Here is a 15,970-nt window from a genome sequence, read left to right on the forward strand (position 1 = left end):
CTGGCCTTAGGACTCTGTGCACTTTACCAAGGCTAGAAAATGCTAAAGTGCTCTCTCCTTTAAACAGGTTAGATTATCTTATACCAAATTTACATATTTAATTTACTTGTAAGTCCCTAGTAAAGTGGCACTACCTGCGATGAGGGCATAGTAAATAAATGCTACTATAGGCCTGCAGCACTAATTGTGCTGCCCACATAAGTTACACTTTAAACATGTCTCGGACTTGACATTGCAGCCTGGGTGTGTGCAGTTGTTTTAAACTGCCATTTCAATCTTGCAAAGGAAACATTTAGCCAGGCCCAATTCCTCTTTTTTAATACATATATGTCACACCTTGAGTAGGCCCTGGACAGCCCAGAGGGCAGGGTGCAATGTATTTACAAAGTAGGGCATGTCTTTTTAAGTTTTACATGTCTTGGTAGGGAAAATGCAATTTGTCACTATTGCAAGACCTACCTCTCCCATAGGATAGCATTGGAGTTGCCTTTTATCATTTTATAAGTGTAAGTTCCAAAAGGGAACAGGTACCAAGTAATGTTTGGTGTCTCTGGAATTGCAATGAAAAATCCTAACTTATGGTGAAGTCCTATTTTCAGTTACAATTCTGAAAATGCCACTTTTATGAAGTTGTCATTTTCTTGCCTTAGCCATTTGGTGCCTGCAGTCTGTCTCTGAGTCACATGACTGGGTGTAGTTGAGAGTTTGGTTTTGTATAGTTCTCCTAGACAGATGCATACAATGGGGATCTTAGGTGTGACTGCCATTGTTGACAGGATGGGAGGGAGAAACTGGGCCCAGCCCCACTTACACTTGATTAAGTTGTGTCTTCTCTCCACACAAAGGGGGCTGCATACCACCTGTAGTTAGTCTGGAGCCAGGAAGTCAGGGCGCCTGTGCACTTCAAAGGCATGCCCGTAGAAGCTTCTCCCCATTTCAAAGGCACAACTGGGGTATAAAAACTGGACTTCAGGCATCATCTCTTCAGTACACTTCTGGATCTGTGGATACTCTGCCAGGAAGAGGAACTGCTGAAAGGACTTCCACTCTGCTGGTTTGTTGCTCTGAAGGACTTTTGCCATGCTGTGCTGACCTGCTGCCCTCTTGCCTGGGTGATAAGGAGTAGACCTGCATCTCTTGAGCCCAGAATCCAGAGAGACCCCAAGGGCTAGTTGACTGGCCTCCTGATCTAAAGCCTCAGGAACATAACAGGCTTCCAACAACCTTACACCAGCACCTGGCCATCTGTCAGGTCTACCTTGCCAAGTGGTGCCACCTCAGTCCTGGACTGTTGGAAATGGGCTTAAGATGCTTTGCCAGCCTCTGTGCATTCAGCAGACCCGCTGCATCATTACTGCTGCATTGATTAGACATATCTCAACAACCTGCATTGCTTTTGCAGCCCCATCGGAACCACCACTGCGTAATGCATACTTGGTGCAGGCCCTTGCATCTCTCATCAACGGCAGCCTCGACGATGAAGCCAAACTCCACATCCTAGCCTCACATCTCCCTGGAACCGAAGCATCGCCCCAACTGCGCGCCTTATTCTCAACGCTGTACTTCACACTGCAAGCCTCATCGACGGGATCCTCAATGGCAATGCAGGCGCTCGCATTGCAGCTTCACCACATCTCAGAAGCAACTTTTTGCTTTGGCTGCATGATGAATCTTCAACAGGGATCCTCGCAACACTCTGCAAACCTGAATTTATGACATTCTATTCAGCAGGCCTAACTGAGTCCTTGTAGCCGGCCCGCGGGCCATTGGTGGTCAGTCTGAAGTTGTGACTTTGCCCTGGTCCGGTGCAACCAGATATCCACAGAGGGCACTTGGTGCTTTTTGGTACTATTTTCATTAAAATATTTAAGACTGCATATCTCTGGTTCTATTGATTGCATGTTTGTTGTTTTGACTTGCTTTATTTATTAAAGAAAGTTCTGTTTTTCTAACTTTGTGTGGGATCCATTTTATGTGGCATTTTCACCATATGTTTGTTTGAAATGTTGCACAAATACTTAACACACTGCCTATAAGTGAAGCCTGAATGTTCTGTGCCAGTATACCAGGGAGTTTAGAACAAGTTACTTTAGAGTTGGCTTGTGCCTCACCCTGACAAGGATTGTGGTTACTGCCTAACCAGGGCTCGCACCTCAGTCAACCAACAGCCCAATTTCATACTGCATGTGTCTGTGTGTGAGTAAAACTGGAAAATGAATATGGTAAATTTGTGTGAAGCTCACATTTGGATTTCACGAAGTTGCAAAGTTTGTGAATTTTCCCCAAGTTCATATATATCAATGTTTACCACAAAGACGTTTGAGTAGGAACATTTTCTCACCCAAACTTATTACTTGGGAGAATTTTCCTAATAATCATTCTTTCTTGCAGAGCACTTCACCCACAAAAGCAACATTTCCACTGGTATACTTTACTCCTCTAGTTTTGTAATTCGTAAAGTTCACAAAGCTTGCAAAAAATCACATAATTTGTTTGACTGACATCCAGAAATGTTACATATTCTGCATAAATTTTACTCCATATGTAAAGTGAAACTCACATTTCCTTTACATGTAGATATTCATGGGAATTCATGCAGAGACAGTACAATATACTTTTTTCTTTAGTGCATAATCCCATTTTTATATGATACACCTTAAGCATATTAGTGGGACTCAAAGAGTAATACAATGCGTATACTTTGTACAAGAAAAAAGATTCAAGAAAGTGGGGTACAATTGCCCCCATAATTTTGGGACATTTGGAGATGCGTGTAAAGAATGGTGTTAACAAAAACAGGATGACAAGAAGTTAAAAAATATCAAGAGAGTGTTAGTAAAAGAAATGTCTGAGCCTTGTTGAGCAAGACTTTTTTTAAACAAATAAAATATAGTGATAAGTGAACGAGAGACCAAGACTAATCCCGGTACCTTAATATGAATATTTCCATTTATTCTTCTCTGTGCTACCATCTCCTTGTGCTGGAATAACCATAAATCTATTCCTTTTACTCATAACAACTACACCATATCAACCTGGACGTTTATTATACTTTTATGTGCTTATATTCAGAATGTTCTGCTTTGCATCTGTTTAATCATTCTTCCTTCAATCTGTCAGCCTAATTGCTCCTCTGATATTGACTGCAGAGACAGTTGATTTTAACTCACAAATTCCGACCACAAGTATGGACCAACGATAACCTAAGAGATCAAGCAACTGGTTTATAGAGGCCATCAATGGCTATGCATAAGGTGCTGCAACGCAAGTATACTTTATGTGACACAAAGCTGTTTTGCATGTATTAAAGCACCTCATGTCTTAAATATTCTAACAATGCCATTTCTGAATTTATCAACAAGATGGAGGTACTTGATAGACACACAGTGATAATTTACTGACATAGTACACACAATATATTCGCATATTCATGGGATGTGTGAGGCATGTGAGGGTTAAAACAGTGAAATTAAGGGCAACAATGATGTAGCAATGTCAAGAGTACCACATCATTTACTAACTAGTAAACATCACTGGTTTACAAAAAGACACTAAATAACACCAAAGTCTTGATTGTTCTACCTACACTAGCCAGATTGGTATGCCCATAGTCAAAATGCCTTTGCATTGTACTTGTGACACTGGAGGATGCTTAAGGGCAAAGTAAACGTGTAAATTCGAGTTCCCTAGACTTGCAAGTCCACCTTGCCTCCCCTGTGTATAGTCTTAAGTGTTGAATAAGTAAACTCCAGCTCAAATATACGTCTGCTGTTACCCTGCCACAGAAAGGTTTCACATGTCTTGAGTGTGAGTGCATCCACATATCTCATTATATGACCATGTAATATTACCATTGGCGGGACAAGTGAGTCTTGCTAAATGATATACTACCCCAGAGGAGGGGTAAATGTGAGAAATATACTGATAAATAAACTAAGGTTATCATTTAACATGTGAGGTGTATGATGTGGAACACAAAGCAAGCATGGAAGTCGAATTGAGATGGAAGTTGTGCAGGCATGTGTAACTTCATGACTAAGTAAAGTCCACACTTCAATGCAGACATCCTTTCACAATGTAAGTGCTATGCAGCAGTTTATGTCACTATGCAGGCAGTGAGCTCTAATCTGTGTTATAAAGTTGAATTCAACACTTACGTACCCACATACTTTATCAAACAGTGCTGTGTGTCTCTTCAATTTCTGAGACCCACTTATTGTGTCTCAAGTATGGAAATGGTTCCTGACAAATCAAACCAGAGGATAAATAATAGTTGTCTATAGGCCTCTGTAAAAGCAACATATACCTACTAATACATCAAGTCATGGGTACACCATATTCTCAAAATCCCTAACATCCATAACGCGATGGTACCAACTTTTCTAAATAAATTGACCGCAAATTAGAGAACAAGCAACAAACATTTAATCTTAAAGAGCTACTACTTATGAAAACAACCTAAGCCTACCTATCCTACGCCAACTAACTTCAACACTATTGTATACAAACTTAACTAGTCTAAACATAGCTTAAGCACTATACACACACCACAAGGTAAACATCAACCCGCCACACCTCTTACTACACATACAGTGCAATATAAACAGCAACTATATCCTAAACATTTACTAACTATAAATGCAATCCTAAACAATTCTATATTTTTTGTATCTTTTGTTTTATATTTTTTCTAATATACAAACCATTAACCCTCCACCCATTTAAAAGCATAAAATTGTAAAAACAGACCTTAAAACTACAATGAATAAAAAAGTTGATAACTAACAATTAACTACACTAAACGTACACCTATGGTAAGCCATAACTAACACTATCACTACTAACTATAACAAATAGTAATAAAAAACAGCAGGAAAAGTCCGTAGAAAGAGAGCGGGAGTAAGATTTGGCTTCCAATCCTCACCAGGTCATCCTGGCACATTAAAAGAATGCCGGATGCTATCCTGCTCCCTTTTAATTTCAGCCATTCTCTGTTTTAGCCATATCTGTCTCAGCAAGAGATAATTGAAAGCAGATGATCCTGCACAGCACATTATTGTTGGCTATCTCCGTGGCATGTGCGACACACTTGAGTTCCCGGTATGTTATGTGTGGAGACAAGTGGCTGCTGTCGAGGACCCTCAGCTCATAGTTGGGCTGCTGGTATCTGGTGTTGTGACCTGCTCCCACTCTTCCAGATTCCACTGGCCTTTAACCTTTGGTACAATGCAGACATCTTTCTATAGGCCTTGGCAATTTTCCTGACATGCTTATACAGGTGTGGTCTGCTCTCAAAGGTCCTTGCCATGTCCGCTGTCATATTATCTAGGCAGTAATAGAAAACACATATTACATCAAGTTGCAAATGTACATGATATTTCCACAATTTGGCTGACATTGTCATGCTATCATTAGTGAAAGCCCAGACCAACACTGAATTCTGAGATAGAGGTATAGACAATACAACAGCAGCATGAAAACATATCCTAGTACAACATGTGAAACTGACTCAAATCAGGGCAGTGTAGAAGTACAATAATAACAGTGACTTTCAATTATGATGAAGCTTCGATAGTAAGTTGTAAACATGGTCCAGATATGTACACTTTTGGTGTTGATCTAGCTTCATGCAAGGGGGGCAAAGTTGGTCACAAATATATGTAAGCGGTGATAAGGTAAGCAAGTACAGCTAGTGTGCTTCTGTATTGCCTTACTCATCTGGAGTTACACAAGGCAGCATACATTTCTGACTCAACTTACTCTGTGTCTGTGTCAGGTAGCCACCCCACACATGGAGGATGGGTGGCTCCCTCCTGGAAGATTTTATTGTTGAACACTTCACCAATTCAGCCTCAGGCAAATACATTGATCTCTGATAGTAAGCATCTGGGAAATGGTTGTACCAAAACCATGATAACCCTGGTCTCCATTCATCCGCGCAAAAATAAAATATGTAAATGCATCTCCAGAATTCATAATGTATGCAGGAGTAATAATCTTTACAAGAACTTTGTTGGGTATAATGCACAGCCCCATGCAACATGATGCAAGGTTCTCTGCATTGGTGCCAGCCAGTTTAACGTACACCACCAGTATGTCAGCACTGTAATACACCTAATGCTGCTAACACAGTGCATTCCTGCATGTGGATATGTGCGCAGTGCTGCAATATGACTTAATAGCTTGCATTGTAAGAATGCCTCACAGAAGGGGCACAAAGGGGATATAACCGCCATCAGGCTGATATTTACTTGCCAAGCCATGTGCATAGTAGTTCGTTTTCCAGCTGGCAACACTCATGCCAATGACACTGTATCCATACATTGAGGCCTACTGGTGCACCATAGGTTTATCGACAATGACATTTGCACACTGTGCTCCCAAAATACACATTGGACTGAGATATGCAGACTGACATCTAGTTTACACCTGCCATGCAATATGACAAGAGCCCTGCCATGTGGAAATATACACATACAGGGGCATATTTACAGAAATGGCATGCAGTGCAGCACAGTGCTCTGTGCACTGTGCACTGTATGAAAGGGAAGGGACAGGATTGCCCCATAGCTAAGGTTGTGATGTTGGTGGCATTAGTGGTCCAAGCAAATTAGTTTGTGTTGAACATCTGCAAAATAGGCGCCAGATGAAGGTTCATGTGGCAAATGCATACAAAATATAGATGTGCAAATATCACTGCAGATGCAAAAATACATAAAAGCATTGGGCCTGCTTATATTGCCCCTACATTCTCAATAGCATACATCCCTGACAATTCGAAACGATTCTGTGGATACATTTAGGGCCAGATGTAAGAAGGCTTTTGCGCCTCGCAAACGGTGAAAAACGCCGTTTGCGAGGCGCAAAAGCCCCTACGCGATGCTGAAACACATTTTGCGAGTCGGTACCGACTCGCAAAATGTGTTTCAGACTCGCAAATAGGAAGGGGTGTTCCCTACCTATTTGCGAGTCGCACCGCGATGTAGAGTTGATTTGTGACCGCGAAAGCGGTCGCAAATCAACTCGCAGTTACCATCCACTTGGAGTGGATGGTAACTCATTCGCAAATGGGAAGGGATCCCCATGGGACCCCTTCCCCTTTGTGAATGCTCACAATAATATTTTTTCAGAGCAGGCAGTGGTCCTATGGACCACTGCCTGCTCTGAAAAAAAACGAAACATAAAGGTTTCGGTATTTTTTCTATTTGCAGCTCGTTTTCCTTTAAGGAAAACAGGCTGCAAAGAGAAGAAAAAAAAACGGCTTTATTGCAAAGCAGTCACGGACATGGAGGTCTGCTGTCTCCAGACTCACTATGGGGTCGCAAACTGCGACCCACCTCATAAATATTTATGAGGTGGGGCTTTGCGACCCCATAGCGAGTCGCAGAAGGTGTCTGAGACACCTTTCTGCATAACATTTTGCGAGGTGCAAATTGCGAGTCGCTGGGACTCGCAATTTGCACCTCGCAAAATGTTTTCTACCTACATCTGGGCTTTAGTTCTGTTGCCACACTGACTGTTATTTGGTTGCAGGTGATGCATACCTCCCCATATATATCACAATGTTACAACTATTATGAATCATACACTGATGTCATAGAGCTGCAACCATGATGTTGTTATTCACCCCGGGTGGATGGGACATGTCCATCTACAAGACAAGAATGTAGACATTGCATAATAAATGGTGCAATTACACACAGTAAAATTTTTACAATAGATACAATGGCATCCCAGTGTACTTTGAAAAATCAACACTCTTGACACACATATGTAGAAATTGTATGAATATGGGATGCGTCTAGTCATCTTGCAGGGCTGAGCTGGATGGATGTTGAAGGTCAGATGTATCTAACATCAAAAGCCTGAAGCACACCTCAGGCATGTGATGTTTTAAGGAATGCTGGATAGCATCATCTCAGCCCATCTTGCACCAAGAGTGAAACCATATGCTCTAGGCAGAACAAAATGGACCTGTGATGGGAAAGGACAGGTATCCACCATAGGTAACATTGTAGGAACCATTTCAGACTTTTGGTAGCGATGGCACACAAATTGCTGACTAGCGGCAATGCATGCTACCTTGTAACATGGTGCAAGGGTGCATGCCTTGTTAGCAGGTTTGTATTGTTTTGTACTGGAGGGGGAAGCTTCCTCCACAAAAACAATCGCCTGAGGCATTTTCAGCTGTCTCCATGTGCTGCACAATGCAGCTCACATGGAAAGTTTAACATAAAAGTGAATTCATCCTCTATCTCCTCCTTACCCATCACCTGAGGAGGTATAGCATTTTAGAGCATTCACTGATCTATCACATATGTTACATCTGGAGATGATTCAAAATCCATGTGTGTTCAATGTGAACACGTAAGCGCAACCCATAGAAGAGCCCACTGGGGCATGGTGCAGCAATGCAGCAATTAGCCTGCGTTGCATAACACTGGATTTATGAAGCCAGTCTGAGGCATACAAAGTGGCCGCCTTGCGCTGCTTCAAAAATTGCACTTTAAGTTTAGCCTTGTCCTAGAAGAAAATTGAATGATGCAGTATCCACCAAACAAATTAACAAATCAGCCACTTTGACATATAAGCTTAGCCTAACTGATAGAGCAACATAACTACATGCAGATAGTACATAAATGCATACCTACATGGCATCCAGTCTCCAAACCCAGCAGGTCAAGAGGCTCAGCCTCATGTGAAACAATATCAGCCCATCAATGCTTCAGTTGGGATATGGTGTGATCCCCTCCAAACACAAGATCCCTGTGCTAATGCACCCGCTCTCAACAGTCTTTTCTCTTCTTTGGGGGGTAGCCTTGGCTGACCCTACATCTTGAGGTCACCATGTGTGGCAGGTAGCTCATAATGAGCCAAATTAGGCCCCCAATCACTCTCTCAGTAAAATGTCTTTCCCCTACCCTTCCTCAACATGACCCTATTCTTCCTTAAGCAACTAAGCCCCAACATAACATCCCTTAACTATTAACTATAATCTACAAACCCCCCAAAATTTACAAACATCCGACAATATCAAGACAAATACCTATACAATAGACTACAAAAGCACACAAAAATTAGACAATCAAGAGAGGACAGAGACAGACCAGACACCAACTAGACCACAAATTCTAAAAACTCCACCAGATACTCTCCAAACATCTCTAACAACCAGCTCAAATCATCAGACTGTAACATAAAATTAAACAAATGTTCACACTTCCTAGTATGCAGCCTGCCATACCCATTCAATACCTGGGTGTAACCAGCATGTTTTCTATATTTGCAATGATTTTTCTGATGCATCGCTACGCAACTGTACATTGTGTGATGGATGCACTGCGCAGTTGCACTTCTGCAGCTATAGTAAGTTCCACGTAATGGCAGTGATGTACATATTCTGACCCTCGCAACTGGTGCTATGCACGGGTTCAGACCTGTGCAACAGGGGTGATGCACAGATTCGGACCGGGGCAACAGGGGCGATGCGCAAGATCTTCAGTAGAAGCATGGCTTCTGCTGAAGCAAACACATTAGGGCCACTTCAATTAGTCCAGGACTAGGATGACACCACTTGGCAGGTCAGAGGGACAGATTTCAGTGTCCAGGAGCTTAAAAAGGGCGGTTGGAAGTCTTTCATGTCTCTGAGACTCCAAGAGAGATTGCCCTTGGAGCCACTGTGGGTTCATTGGAAGCAGGTGCAGTCCTTATCACCCAGCAAGGGAAACAAGGGCAGCATTGCAGCACAGCAAACCAGGATTCCAGAGCTGAACCCTCACACATCATATTTCATTTGGAGTCCCAGGGTACACACTTGGATGTCCACTGCAGTCATATGTGCATGTAAAGTTTTAACCTGGGGCCTATGTCCCACACTTTTAGATTCACTTTTAAGCCCAATCTCTACCTGCAATGTGTTGAGGCCTTTTCTTTCTGAGGTGTTAGGGATGCAACACACACTTAGGGGAGCACAGAGACAGGCTGCATCTTCCAATACTCCAGTGCATTTCCCATTCAGCTTTGCTGGACTGTGAAACTCCATCTGGTGTGATTCGGCTAATCTTCATGTTTGGACCAGGCAGTCATGTGTTACCCTCAAAGAAAGCCAAGGTCCTTCATGTAATGGTGCAGGGCAGCCACTTCTGCACTCAGTGTGCTGTCACAGAACATCCAGTAGCCAATACTGTAATCCACATGTATTATGTTATCACCACCATATTCACATGCACACTCAGTCTGTGCACACTGTTTATTTGTACAGTTCCTTCAACTGTACTAGAGTGTGTCACGTTGAACACACACTACTAACTCATTATAAACTGTTCTAATACATTTTACAATACACCGTTCTTGCTCTCCAGTCTACCACAGTCAATACCGTTTGTGTGATAAGAGCTTGTGTTTACTTCACTTCCAGTTTGGTAGGTGGTTTGCAGACTAGTTATTGTCCTCCAGTCCTCTATTCAACATGAGGCCGGTGCTGACACACCAATCGTGCTCCAAATACACACCAAAGGCAAGGCTGCCTGCGCCCGTCCGCACGCAGCCTTGGCCAGGAGCCAGGACCCCTGCTCTTTTTATCCCAGATGACAGGTACCCTGTTAGAATTATTTACTCTGAAGAAAAATAGATTGCTGCTATTTTATGATTCAGACATTACCCCTTTTCCACTTCAACCAAAAGGCCCCGCGGCCTATAGAAGCAGCAAATTTCAGTGGCTCCACAAGGGACTTACCGATGGCTAAGCAGTTTCAGCAGTGGCTGACGATAACTTTAACCTTATCCTGCTAGCTCTAGTTCAGTTACTGACTTGGGGAACAGTAAAGGAGGCAGCGGGACCCAAGTGGGAACCAAAAGGAAGGTGTAGTAAATAAGTCTGTAATGACTACGCAGAGGAAGAGGGTTCACAAGTTTATTCAAGGACTCCTCACAACGACAAGGAGAGCAAGCATCACCAACATTCCATGGCAAACTCCCAGCTGGTCCATTGGCCAACATTCCAAGGTGAGTAGGAGCATACCATTATATATAATTATAAATAAATAAGTACATTAACTTATCTTAACTTATATCACAATATAAATATATAAAACACTATTTACAATGTCATTGAGTGTAACCATTGTGCAGAAAGCTCTTCCTAATATTTCTTCTTCTTGACTACTCTTATGCTTATAACAGAAGGGCTACTATGACCAGCATTAACAGTCAGCTGGTCTGCCCCCGCTACAGATGTGGTGGAGGCGCCTGCTTTTAAAAACATGTGGGTGCTTCTGCAGTGCGGGACGCATGTGGGATGCATCCAGGCACATGCCTGGGCAAATACTGAGCCAAGAGTGGAACTGTCTGGGCACATCAATGGCTGGCAAGGCTGGGCTGAGCTACCCCTCTTTCTCCTGCCCTTCCACATGTACTGTCTTTGTAATTATTTTGACTGCTTTTAACTGGAGGGGTTGGAGGTGTTATCTGCGCATCATAGGAAAGCGAAAATCTGCTACAGCCTCTTCTGCCGTGATAGGCTCTACTTTTGATGTTTTTTTTTAATGCGGGTGGTTGGGCTCATCTTGAAGGAGATTGAGCTGGCTGAATGCTGTTTGTTTCCCTCCTCTGCACTTGGTGTGACCACCAGCCCTGCATCAGCCTCGCTGGTGCCCAAATCCAGGATGTTTGCAGTGACTAGAGTGCCCTGGTTTTGGCATCAAACCTTGAGGTTTCTGATGCAGTGTCTGGTGTTGCCTACGTGATGAGTCAGGTGCATGGAGGCACCCCCAATATCCAGCACAATGACATAGCTTCCAGGGCCCAGGCAGGCAAGAGAAAGAAAGGATCCACTGGTTCTAAAGCTAAGAGGCCCTGTGCATCCAATCTTATCACTGACATGGCTAAGGAGCCTAACGAAGAAGACTTATTTCTGGGGAAAATAACCCCCTTATTTAGTGGCCTCAAAGCCTACTTTTTTATATACCTTAGAATCTATCTTTTCTCGTTTGGGGGCAATTAAAGCAAAATTTAACTACTTGTCCCTCCATGAGGACACTAACCAAGGATGTGTCTTTAATGGAGGAGGGTGAGAGGGAAGAGGTGAGTGCTGAGCTAAGGTTAGCTCATAACCTTGCTGTCTCTGAAGTTACTGCACCATCTGCTGTTTCTATTTGCCATACCCTTGTCCCTGTCCCAGTTCCAGTACTGTCTGTCCTCGTATCTCTACCTACTTCAAGGGGTCCACATATAGATGGCTTAAATCCCTTGAGCATTCCCCAGCAATCTCCCATAAAAGAGATCACTGCTTATAGAATTATTTCCCGCTGTGATTTACCTCCTCTGGCTTGTCCATATATCATCATTTTAGTTGTTGTCCCTGGGCTGCGCCCTGAAGTAAGGAGTCTACAATAGAATTAATTAACAAGGCTGCTCACTTGGTAAAGTGGAATGTAAGATGTAGTGAGAATATTCTCCCTGAGACTCTGATGGCAAGGAGAGTGGGATGGGTGAGGAAGATGCGCAAATAATCTGATGGAGATTGCATTATTGTTACCTTTATAAATCCCGGAGTAGCAGGTGACCTGATCAGTGCCTTTTGAGAAGGGTATGCTAACCACAGCAAAGTCGATATTTGATCTGTGCTCTTTTTACGGAGATCTGGTCATGAGCGCCTATGGAAGAGCGAGTCTCCCTTCATCCAAATTTGTGCAGCCATTGCTTTTAACTCACCTGTCCAAAGAAAGGGGATCTTTCTGATAATGACTGATTGGTTTCCTGTAGTGTGTCTTGGCACCAGTGCCCTGAAGATGCCAGGAGAAATGTGTCTTCAGAAGTGTATGACCTCAGTTTGTCGCAAGATGTATCTGTCATCGAGAATCAGCCAGTGATTAATCCTACAGACTCCCCTTTGTCAAGTCGTAAGGCAAAATCTTTAATGATAGCTACATGTGCTCATGTTATCAAGGTCCTTTTTTGGAACACTTCTGGGCTGGCCAGTAAAACTGATTGCGACTAGTGTGTTAAGTCTAATGGCAGCCCTGATGTCGTTTTGTTTTCATTAGACGTGGGCAGTAAATATTTTATGCCCCGATGGGTACTGTCCCTACTCTTTTCCTGCACTTACATCCGTGTCAGGCAGAGCTAGAGTGGGGGTTATGACCTGGATCAAAATCACTCTTGACTGTACAGTCAGCGTGATACAGTCTGATTGTTTTTTGCTCCAAGCACTCCTTTTACGTGGCCTAATAACATTAATATTGTTTGTATACATTTTTACAACGTTTTTTTTAAGCACGGTGGCTTCGTAAATTTTTACATGGTTAATGATTTTACTGTGGGCTTGGATGTCATGCACAAAGGATATGATATTATCTCATGAGGGGATCTTAATGCTAAACTAGGGCTGACTCAGTCGGAAGATGACTTCTCTCTGGGAATTAATAATGATCGTTCAGTCACCTTCAACTCGACTGCAAAGGGGTCACACTTTGTTCCTTTTGATTAAATCATTTGATCTGGTTAATGTGATTGAGGCCTGCAATCCTACCTATCCAGATAAAACAACCTTTGAGAGGGGTGATTACTCTTCCATCATCGACTATGTTTTTGTAACTAGAAAATTGCTGGCTAAGGTGGAGGGGGCTTTAATTCTACCCAGTACTTATAGCGATCATAACCCCCTATGTCTGCACCTTTGTTTACCAAAGAGGAGAGAGGGTGACAAGAGTGTCGCCTCGGATTTATTATCAATTAAGACCCAGGGTCTACCCTAGCCTAGATTAATTGTCAATCAAAAGCATCTACTCAATTTGCAGGCCACACTTTAGATTTGATATTTACGAACTCCCCCTCTCTGCTCTATGATGCTCTCCAACCTCTGCTATGGACTGACCACTCTCTAATCGGTTTTCAGATTGCAACACCCAAGGTGCCTGAACATACACAGAGGGCTACAAGCAATAGAGCTAGACACTGGTGTAAAATTGTACTGGATTCTTTTGCTAAAGAATTTAGGGCCATATTTATACTTTTTGACGCAAAACTGCGCTAACGCAGTTTTGCGTCAAAAAATTTAACGCGGGCTAACCCCATTCCAACGCGCCAGCCGGGCGTCATATTTATGGGATGACGCTTGCCGGCGCTGCTGCCTGGTGAGCGTAAAAAAAAATGACGCGAACCGGGCAGCGCTGGCGTAGGGAATAATGGGGGTTGTGCGTCAAAAAATGGTGCAAGTCAGGTTAGAGTCAAAAATATTGACGCTAACCTGACTCGCGTCATTTTATGACGCACAACCACCATGGAAATGACACCTGTCTTAGCAAAGGCAGGAGTCATGCCCCACTTGCCAATGGCCATGCCCAGGGGACTTTTGTCCCCTGGGCATGGCCATTGGGCACAGTGGCATGTAGGGGGGCCCAAGTTAGGCCTCTGTATGCCACTTAAAAATATATAAAAAAATACTTACCTCTACTTACCTGTACTTACCTGAGATGGGTCCCCCCATCCATGGGTGTCCTCCAGGGGTGGGCGAGGGTGGCAGGGGGTGTCCCTGGGGGCATGGGAGGGCCCCTCTGGCTCCTTCCGAGCCCACAGATCCCTTAACGCCTGCCCTGACCAGGAGTAAAAAAATGACGCAAATGCGGCTGCGCGTCATCTTTTAAGGCCAGCCCCCTCCCGTGCGTCCTTTTTGCACGGGAGTTTAAAGAAGGCGCAAATGCCTTAGAGTCATTTTTAGCGTGGAAACGCCTACCCTGCATCTCATTAACGCAAAGTAGGTGTCCACGCTAAAAAATGACGCAAACTCCAATAAAGTCAAAGTATAAATATGGAGTTAGCTTTGCATCGGATTTGCGTAAAAAAAACGACGCAAATCCAACGCAAGCAGAGTATAAATATGCCCCTTAGGGTCTTCAGCCAGAGATGCTAATGTAAATAAGGCTCTCTCTGATTATCATGCAGCCTTAAACTCGACATTTGACCAGATAGCTCCCCGAAAACTTGCTCTAACTCCAACCATGGCACTCATGCACTTTGGTATACATCTCAACTGCGTACTGAGAAAGCACAGTGTAAATAACTTGAGAGGCAATGGCGCCTGTTGGAAAATGGGTTATTGGTAAGGGCAGGTAAATACCTACACTTAGCAATAGGCCACTAATCTCCACTTAGGTCCACTTAGGTCTCAGTAAATTAAACCCAGCTCAACCCTTGATAGCTTGGCAACAAGCGACAAGGCTTAACTTAGGAGACAGAGGGGGTGATTCTAACTCTGGCGGGCGGCGGAGGCCGTCCGCCAAAGTTCCCCCGCCAGAACACCGCTCCGCGGTCAGAAGACCGCCGCGGTGATTCTGTGTTTCCCGCTGGGCTGGCGGGCGACCGCCAGAAGGCCGCCCGCCAGCCCAGCGGGAAACCCCTTCCCACGAGGAAGCCGGCTCCGAATGGAGCCGGCGGAGTGGGAAGGGTGCGACGGGTGCAGTTGCACCCGGCGCGAATTTCAGTGTCTGCTAAGCAGACACTGAAATTCTTTGTGGGGCCCCCAGGGGCCCCACGACACCCCATACCGCCATCCTGTTCCTGGCGGCCGAACCGCCAGGAACAGGATGGCGGTATGGGGTGTCGGAATCCCAATGGCGGCGCAGCAAGCTGCGCCGCCATGGAGGATTCCCCAGGGCAGCGGGAAACTGGCGGGACACCGCCAGTTTCCCGTTTCTGACCGCGGCTGTACCGCCGCGGTCAGAATTGCCCTGGATGCACCGCCAGCCTGTTGGCGGTGCATCCGCGGTACCCTACCCTGGCGGTCTCGGACCGCCAGGGTAGGAATCAGCCCCAGAGTGTAAAGCATTCAAATATCACAAAACAGTAATTAAATAAAACACAGGAAACAGTTTAAAAATCCAAAATCAATTTATAAAAATGGAAATATTTTTTGCTTTAAAATGACACATAAACAAATAAAATCAGATAAGGGGAACCGGAGATATGAATTATT

The sequence above is a fragment of the Pleurodeles waltl genome, chromosome 2_1 (genome assembly GCF_031143425.1).
Source record: "Pleurodeles waltl isolate 20211129_DDA chromosome 2_1, aPleWal1.hap1.20221129, whole genome shotgun sequence".
Taxonomy (NCBI): domain Eukaryota; kingdom Metazoa; phylum Chordata; class Amphibia; order Caudata; family Salamandridae; genus Pleurodeles; species Pleurodeles waltl.